General features: G+C 32.7%; 1 long non-coding RNA gene across 1 annotated transcript; it reads right to left on the reverse strand.

The window, feature by feature from the left end:
- Positions 1-6,885: 6,885 nt before the first annotated feature.
- LOC142172983 (uncharacterized) lies at positions 6,886-9,584 on the reverse strand. The gene is made up of 2 exons (XR_012702323.1): positions 8,432-9,584; positions 6,886-8,107 (listed from the first exon to the last, which is right to left on the reverse strand). It is a non-coding gene; the product is annotated as an uncharacterized LOC142172983 (long non-coding RNA).
- Between the last annotated feature and the right edge of the window lie 526 nt (positions 9,585-10,110).

Here is a 10,110-nt window from a genome sequence, read left to right on the forward strand (position 1 = left end):
CAGCAGAGGCTTAATCCTCCACCAAGAAGGGGACAAATAAAGATGAAAATCTTGAAGTCTTTGATTAATTCTGCTGCTGAATTGGTTAATATGACCAGTGGATCAAAAAACAAAAAGGGATGTGAAATTTCCTTAATATCTTCAAATGGAAGAAAAACCCCAGGAGAAACTCCTAGTTGCTACAATTCTGGTGCTGATTCTGATGGATCATATAGATGATGGTGTGTTTTTGTAGTTTTATGAACTTGAGGGGAGTTTTATGTACAGATTTAAACTTTGGGAATTTCTGTTTCCCCTGTTTTCTTCCCCTGCTTTAGCTTGTTAACTAGTAGTATACTATACCTTTATTAATTTTAATCTCTTTATTTTTCTTCGTTTTTACTAAATTCTCAATTTCAGAGTGAACAATATTGTAATGGATATGAGCCTTTTCGTAAGGTAGTTCTTGTTTTAATTGATAAAGTGTTAATTTGAAATTTCTTTGTTCACGGACTTTACTTTTTCTTGGTATGAGCATGACTGGGACAAAAGTCAACCAGAAATTATCGAATTTTTCTTATTTTTTTAAGGCAAGTTTCGATGAACGTTTTCTATTTCATGGTGCAATAGAGGGAAGAAATCTTGGAATTTATTCTCTTTTTGACGGGAACTAAATTTCACTTTGATTCTTACTTTTTCTAATTCACCATGATAAATTGTTTAGTTAAATTTCTCAATAACATCTTTGTTGGTTATGATATTTTTTGACTTTTATAATAGTTGTTATACATTTATGACAATATTTGATTGTTAAATATTATTTGATTATTATAGACAAATTATTCGGAACCAATTTTTTTTCTTTTCTGATGTTAAATATATAGATAAAAAAAATATTCAAATTTAAAATTTCAAAAGATATATATATTTTACTAATTAAATATTAAATAAGTTAATACGTTACAAATATAATATAAAAAATTAGTTATGAGAAAATTTTAATAATTATAGTAAAGTATTGTTATAAAAGAATGTTGTTATGGTGATTATACCATATTTGAATTGTGGAAATCTCACTTTGTATTGCTATAGAATAAGATGAATTATCCTACTATTAGTTTCAGAAATGGCTTTGAGGCAAAGTTTGATTTCTTTGATGATATGTGGAATAATAACTTAATTCATAAGTAAAAGAGAAGTGCCCAACTTGCACTTTATCCCCAAAAAGGACTTAAATTACGAAGTAGGAACCTCTTAAGTGGACATAAGTGATTGGAAAATGGTTTTGGGACTTCTAAGAGAGCCTAAGCATAATTCAAAACCATAGTGTTATGAAACAGCGTTACTTGAAAAGGGAGAAATTTAAAAATAACCAGATTTACAACTGGTCGTTCAAAAATAGCCCAATTTTAAAAGTAATCGAAATTTAGACACTTTTCATGTAAAGATAAATCTGAGCGAAAACACTGTTCAAAACCCGAAAAATACGTCAGTATATTATGTTGGAGTTCCAATATAAGTATACTTGAACTCCAGCATATTATACTGGAGTTCCAGGATAAGTATGATGGAACTCCAACATAATATGATGGAGTTCCAGCATAAGTACACTAGAACTCCAGCATAATATACTGGAGTTTCAGCAAGTATACCGGTCCAGCATAATATACTGGAGTTTGGAGCACGAGTTCGAATCTACAGTATATTATACAGGAGCCAGCAAAGTATACCGGTCCGGCATAATATGCTGGAGTTCATACACAGATGCACCGAACTCCATTATATTATGCTAGACCGGTCTCTGTTGCAGCAAAATAATGGTTATTTTTCATTGACTTGGTAAATGTTGACTATTTTTGAATGATCAGTCCGAAAACTGGCTATACCGTGCTATTTTTACGTCAAAAATCAAATCGAAAGATAAAAAAACGAAATGTTCCAATATGAAGAGATTTGGTCTGTATGGGTCCAAATTTGAACAACCACGACAGTCGACGATTACGACGAATGACGAGATCCTCGAAGTTCGACATCCTGCAGAGGACGACCTTAAGGTGAACAAGAGGTTGTACGACCCTTGCAGTAGGGTAGGCCCATTATGGGGCCTTAGGAATATTCTTTCGAATATTCCCTATAACTTGTCTTTTAAAGCTTATAAGGGTTTTAGTCCCTTATATATAGGAGAGCGTAAAACAAGTTGAGAGAGGGCTCTTTGGATATCTTTCCTAACTCACAATACTTGTTGTAAACTCGCTTAGATGAACGATTGACTGGGTTATTATTTGAATTTTCTTTTTTCCAAGAGATAAAGAGTTCTTATCTTTTACATTCTCCTGATCTATATTTTGTTCTAGAGATTATTATGCTTAGCTAAGATTTACCCCTTCATTTTCTTTGATTGATTTATTCAAAAAAGTTCTGATATCTTTTGAGTCAAATAGGGTCAAAGTTTAAATTGGTAAAACATGTCATCAATCATGATTTATCCAACTCAAAGCTTGTATTAGCCAAAAAGAGTTGGATCTTGATGGATAGAGAAGCCATAACTTAGGGGTCATTTGGTACGCGGACTAATTATTCCGGGATCATAATTCTGAAATTATAATTTCTTGACTAATTTATCCCACATGAGAGATGGGATTATATAATCCTAAATTTGATGGGATAAGGTGGAATATTCTGTATTAAGATAGATTAAATTTAGGGATTTTTACCTACATATACCATATATGAAACTTTATTACCCTAAATGTGCATGGTTTGTTAATTACCCGTCTAGTCCATGTTTTAACTACAAATTTTGTACCATTCGACTATTAGGCATTAAAAGGGCAGAATATTCCCTAAAAACGGGCTAAAATTAAGGAGAGAATCTTGGTGTTAATTGATTCTACATTAAATTCAATTTTTAAAAAGGGAAAGGAGATTTCTCATCTGCGTATTTTTCTCTAGAACTACAATTCAAATTCTCGAAAAAAAAGAACGAACAATTCAAATTTTCGAGTTTCAACAACTCAAAGTTGAAAAAAATCTGTTCTTCCATATATTTTCCACCATTGATAGCCATTAAAAAGCTTGAAAGCTTTGAATTCAAATTTGGGTTTTCAAAAATCATTATTTGTTTGGATTGGGTGTTGTTGTAAATAATTCGGAATATGTTTAGGAGTTTATATCTTATTTTTTAGGGGTTTTGGTGAAGATTAGACTTGATTTTGACTGAATTTTAGATTGAAACTCGAAGAAGAAGAAGAAGAAGAAGAAGAAGAAGAAGAAGAAGAAGAAGAAGAAGAAGAAGAAGAAGAAGAAGAAGAAGAAGAAGAAGAAGAAGAAGAAGAAGAAGAAGAAGAAGAAGAAGAAGAAGAAGAAGAAGACGTATTTCCAGAAATTGTAGTTAAATTGTAGTTAAATTGTAGAATTGTAGATATATTGTAGATAAATTGTAGATAAATTGTAGATGAATTGTAGATTGGGAAGACTAAAACTTCTACAAATCTTCTACAATTATGTCGAAAATGCCAATTATGCTACAATTGAAATGAGAATTTGGATATTAAAATTCAATGTATCTATTTTGTAGATATCTTGTAGATAAATTGTAGATTATTTGTATTCTGATTGTAGATGCATTATTTTCTGTTTTCACAAATCCAAAACGACTAAAGCTTCTACAAAATCTTCTGCAAAAAACAGTCTACAATTTATCTATAATTTTTCTAATTTGACTACAAAATATCTACAAATTCTGGAAATATGTCTTCTTCTTCTTCTTCTTCTTCTTCTTCTTCTTCTTCTTCTTCTTCTTCTTCTTCTTCTTCTTCTTCTTCTTCTTCTTCTTCTTCTTCTTCTTCTTCGAGTTTCAATCGACCGTGTTAACCAGTAACCTTCAACCACTGTCATTTCTTTGTTTGGACAAATAATGAACCAAACAAAGAAACAATCTTGATGTACTGGCCTAGTTTTGTCGCATTGCGCAGGAAGATAATATATTTAGGAAAATTTTGGTAGAGGACAAGAGAAACGACATGTTATAGCCCCAGCTTTGATGTATGAAAGTACTCAGCATCTCCGAGGAACAGGACAATACTGGATGAAGATTACTAAGAATATGCATTTGAGATCCCTAAGCATAGGAGCATCGTGAGTTTTGTGTGTGTTGTGAACAGTTGAGATGAAAGGAAAGAGAAAGTGGGAAGATACAGTCCTATAATTATGCCTAATATAAATGAACCCTTAATTATATCCCTAATTTGAATTATGGTATAGAAATGGTAATTTGGTATGCTTAAATGTAATAAACACAAACCTTAAACATTGAGGGTAATAAGGTTTCATATATGGTATAGGTAGGTAAAAATCCCTTAAATTTATATCATGTTCGGTTGACGGTATAAATTTATCCCGGGATAAACCGTCAAACACACATGGTATAAATTTAATCCCACATTTATCCCACCTTATCCTGTGTACCAAACGATTTCGTTTGGTATTCAGACTAAATTATCCCGGGATTATAGTCCTGAGATTATAATCCCTAGACTAATTTATCCCATCATAAGGTGGGATAAGATAGAATATCGAGGATTAAGTCTGGGACTAAGTTTATACCATGTTTGATTGACGGTATAATTTTATCCTGGAATGAATTTATACTATTAACTAAACATGGTATAAATTTAATATCTTACTTTATCCCATCTTATCCCACCTTATCCTACCAAACAAATTCTGGGTATCTATCTGAAGTTTGGGGAGATTGTAAGGTACTAGAGTCCAGCGCTACAGATTTTCTTAATAATTAAGAAATTTCAGAGGACTAGTACGATTTTGACACTTGATATTGAGTCTAGCACTCTGTTATTTTTATTTACTTAGAATTACACATTTGTAGGTTAAAATTGTCTATTGAAGTAGTGGAAAGTAGACTTTCTTAAATTAACGAGTCTTAATGAATCAAATTAGTAAAAATATCGTGATCCGAGTATGAAGTGAAATATATTATACGATAACTAATAATTCAACTCACACAACTTGAATCTAATTGAAATGGAAAGAATACATTTCTCTGTCAAAATAAATTTTGATAGATACTGATACAAGGGGGGGGGGGGGGCTATGGTTGAGCATGATGTCATGCAGTGTTTAATGAATGAAATAAGTTCAACAAATACTTAACGTGACAGTTCTTCTTCATTTCTTGATTAACCAAAGTACAGAATATCAGCAATATTCAAAAGTTCTCGTTGAATTCAATAAGATTTTCTTTTTCCACGTCGACATGACTTTGTCCTAATTTATACAAACAATATTGGCACTAAATAATTTAAAATTAACATGACGTTTGTTAATTTTCTAAGATAAGAAGGAAAGAAGATACACGAACCTAGACGAATTCATCAAATGAAATCGTGTCTCCCATATTATTAGCGACTAAGGTTAGAAAATAAATGACGATAGAGACATCTCTAACAATATAATTAGCCTCGATAATTAACGCAAGGAATGACGACGTTTATCAGATGGTAATTTTTTATCCTAAATACAGCATACCTTAAAGTAATTAAGTTTCAGACTGTTTACCTTTAAAATGAGTAACAGTTGAATTTATACGTAATTTAAAGGATATGTGATTTAATTTAACACGAATAATATAAAAACAGTAAATAATTGAATTAAAAGAAAATAAAACGACCAAACCAAATGCGATGAAGGATTAAGTCTAACTTTTGAAAGAGATATTCTTAGGATTTCATTCCCTCGCTTGATTTCTAGCTAGTTTCCTTTTGTTTCCCTTTAAATATAAAAAAGAATGACGGCCTTTGTCAAATGGTATTTTTGATAATAAATACAGCACAAGAAAATATGCCTCAAGGTAAACAAGTCTCAGAGTATCTCTGTATATATTGAAAAATATTCAAGAATTGCTTATAACAATACTAGTGAAGGGGTAGCCCGGGCTTTGCCCAGGGCCAATGTGAATAATATTATCATTACATATCGTGTTACCCTTCTGATTATGTGACGAGTATGGCTTACTACTTTTTCGAATTCGTTGTTATTGTTCTTTCCAAGTACGAAAGTGAGATATAAAAAGTAATATTACTGTAAATAAAGTTATTGTGACAATATCAATTGGTACAATTTAGATTGAAATCACTAATTACAAAGAGTCAAGTATTGTAGAGCTGGAGTAATCATCAAAACCTAGCTATGAGTTCTACATATAATTAGAAAAATACTTTTATCCATTTGATTTTAATTATCACAGTATGAACCCCAAACAGTTTAGTTAGTTTAACTATCTAACAATATTCTTTTTCCTTTTTCGTCAAATTTTAGTAAGACAACAAAAAAAATTCGTCTAATAAATATGTATTATTAAAATCTCCTATTTAGTTGTAGGAGTTAGCGTTTATGTTTAATCATGAAAGCTTTAAATATCCAAATTAATTAATCCGAAATCAAATTTAAAATGAAAAATTAATGGTCCCCCATCTTCCACGTCTACAGTTATTATGCAGACTCCTAACAGAGTTCCCATGTTTTTTGAGATTGGCACGTGTGCTCATATACAAAAATGTGGCTGAAATGCCCGAAAAGACAATAATAACCATGTAAGAGAAGGCAAGCATGTTCGAATGAAAGAGTATTTTTGGGAAAAATAAACAAAAATATCATGATTTTTTGGTCCTCTATTCTCCCTTATTAAGCTTAGCACGGGCCCAACATGTTTGGTATTTTGTTATAATTTTTCAACTGATCTGGTACCAATAGAAATAGTTTTAAACATTGCAAATGAAAATAAGTAACCACAAGAAACAGAGTTCATGTACAACATAGGCATAATAAGGTATTTGCAGTATAATATCTGCAAAAGAAGACATAAAAACACTGTATGCTCTAGTGTTATTTCGATCAACCATAATCAACAATGCCATTGATATCACCTTGATTGTAATACATATTGATACAAGTAATCTCACAAAATATGCGAATCAACACATATGAAGATAGGTGGAAGAAGAGCAAGGGCTTCAATTGTTGAGTTTCTTTTTAATATAGAAAGGTATTAAAAAGAGGGTGAATGCAAATGGAGGGAAATGAAAATTTTGAGTAAAATTTTAAATTTCCCTCTCCTTTTAATGAGACATTGTCCCTCATTGGTAGAGAAAAAGGAGTTTGGTGGGTTTATATACAAATGCACTTCATGTAGCTCTTAAAGAGTTAGGAAGAAGGCAAGCCTCGCGCCGTCGTCGCTCGCTCGGCTACGGCTTCGGCTTCTCGGCTTCTCGGCTTCGGTCAAACGATTGATTGATTAATTTTTTGGACCAAATTTATTTGTTAATAGTAAATATTAACGTAATAATATCCGTGTTTGTAACGGATATGTTCCAATCCGTGGATTTGTGCGTCTCCCACCATTGCTAAATGCTTGCTCCATTAGTTAGCAGTCTGGTGCTCCGTCCACCATGGCCAAGTGCTCCACTAAATGAGTGGCAGCGGGTCCGTGTTTAGCAGTTAACTGCACTATAAATAGATGGTGCAAGCAGCTTGTTGAAGACACACCGAAACAGAATTGAGAGCTATTGATCTTCTCTTCACCGAAAACTCAACGTTGACTATAATTTGCATTCCTTCCTCTCAGAATTTCCATTCGACTTCTGAGTTTTCCTCCCTTATTATGCATTGTTTTAAACTACAAACAAAGCATCCGTAAGTGTGATTTGCTGCCGAACTTTGTATTCGCTGAAACACTGGGGTTTGAAGTACCGCTACACCAGTGTGTAATTCGTTCTATCCTGGGAGGAAATAATCCATAAACTTGGGTACTAGGAGGGGATTAAGTTCCTTAAGGAAACACTGTGAATTCAGTGGGCTCGAATTAATTTCTGTTTTATTTATATTTACGTTTATAAGCTAACGTTCTAATTTCCAGAATCATTATTTACAAATACAGACATAATAATAATAATATCAATTTCTAGTCTTTCATCTGAGTATTGGTATAATGGATTGGACCGGCTGCACTTAGAAGGAAAAAGACCAAGAAGACAGACAATATTTAGGTCTAACTCAAGGTGTCAAGGGAAGCAACAAAGCATCCATCTGAATTAGAGAACTAAGTACCTTCCTGCAATAAACGGATGGCAAGCTGTAACTGACATATACAAAACTGATGAATGCGTGTATTCACGCCTTATCTTGCTAAACTTGCCATTCTTCCCGGAGAAAATAAATATATAGTATGTGTTTGGTACCCTATCATTTTTCTTGCAGTTTCTTCCGTTCCAGGGACACACTCCTAGCAATATCAGCTTAGCGACTAACACTTTAAAGCTACCTCAGTAAGCGAGTGACCAAACATGTCACTACTTTAGAAATTGAGAATGCTTAAATAGAGGAAAATAAAATATCTTATGCAACAAAGGCACTAAAGAGATCACGATTGTCTTACAATTGAATAATTGCAATTGCGCATTATACCTCCTCTGATTAGACAAATGTGCCTATAAGTGGATAACACAAACACTGTTAAAACATCTTCGAGTGGCAAACAACAACCTGATAACTTAAAGATAAAAAATTAAGGAAAAACAATTAGGTGCTAAATTTTATCAAGCATTTCCTGTAATATGTTCACTAAAGAGGCTTCTACTGATTCTATAATAGTAATATCCCCAAATTTTAATAGTCAAATAATTAAAAATCAAGCATCGACTTAACAAACAAAAGGAAAATGAGATATTTTATAGGAAATTGAAGGAAATACTCATCTTGAAAGGTCTATACTCCGAGGCCACAGTTCTAATATGTTGTGGTATATTACTATGATTCATAAAACATCATTTCATTCAATACAAGAAAGGCTTAAAATATTCATTTCCAAAACCTTGGTTGCCTCTTCGAGAAACTTTCAAATATATATTCAGAATTGCAGTATGGAAATAATTACGCAGTGGAATAATTCAGTCAGGCAAATAAGCAAACACCTTATGGCCATGTATTTACACTATCTATTTAAACAAGAGAGGTCATGTTCTCCCAAATTTTCAGATAGAAAATAATTTCTGAACACGGGGAAAGGGAAGGAAAGGACTGGAAAAATAAAACTCGCCTAATAACAGAGAGGAATATTACACAGCACCAACTCGGAGAAGAACATGAGAAAGTAAAATAAATCATCAAGTAGCTTTAGCGAAAACCGAACAGATGAAAGGAAAGGAAGAAAGAAGATTGAAAATAGCCAAAAGTGCTGACAGATAAATAAACCTGCGGTGTCTACCACATTTTACCAGACCTACATGTGCCGCTCTTTGAAGAACATATCCCCTTGGACAACGGGAAGCTCCTCAACTGGCCCTTAGGACAAATACGTAATTGTTGAAGTATTATTATTGGTTTTTCCGTAAATGCACATGAACCGGAAGCTCCTCCCCATTCTCCCTTACTAGTATACTTCAAAGTAGGGCTGTTCATTCGGATCGGATATCCGAAATCCGAACCGATCCATTCAATTTTGAATTTCGGATTTCGGATTGGATCGGATTTCGGATTATATTTATTAAAATTTTGGATTTCAGATCGGATTTCGGATTGGTATATTTTAATCCAATCCGATCCGAAATCCGAAATTATTAGGACATGTATAAATACTACACTTTAATTTATATCAACCTCCAAGTTATTACCTTTACAATTGCTAGATTTAGCTATATTGGCACCATAGTACTCTCATAATTGCATAAACATGAATTTTTCTTAATGTATTGCCTCTTTTACAAAGAAAATATACATATTAGTTTAACTTTGAAGCATAATAATACTATCTGATATCCGATCCGATCCAAACTTTAAAATCCGATCTGATCCGATATAATTTGGATCGGATTCGGATTGCATTTTCTAGAATCCGAAATCCAAAATTCGAATCTGAAATATGCTAAATCCGATATGATCCGATCCGTGCACAGCCCTACTTCAAAGGGAAAAAGAGCGAAGAGAGATAATAGAAAAAGAAGTATATATAGCATTAACTACGGGAAAGACCAAAGTCCTCTCCATTATTGCACCAATTAAAAGCGTATTATTTTTACCTTTTAGAGTACGTTTCGAACATTTATGCATAACCTTTTC

This window comes from Nicotiana tabacum, chromosome 18 (assembly GCF_000715075.1).
Source record: "Nicotiana tabacum cultivar K326 chromosome 18, ASM71507v2, whole genome shotgun sequence".
Classification (NCBI taxonomy): domain Eukaryota; kingdom Viridiplantae; phylum Streptophyta; class Magnoliopsida; order Solanales; family Solanaceae; genus Nicotiana; species Nicotiana tabacum.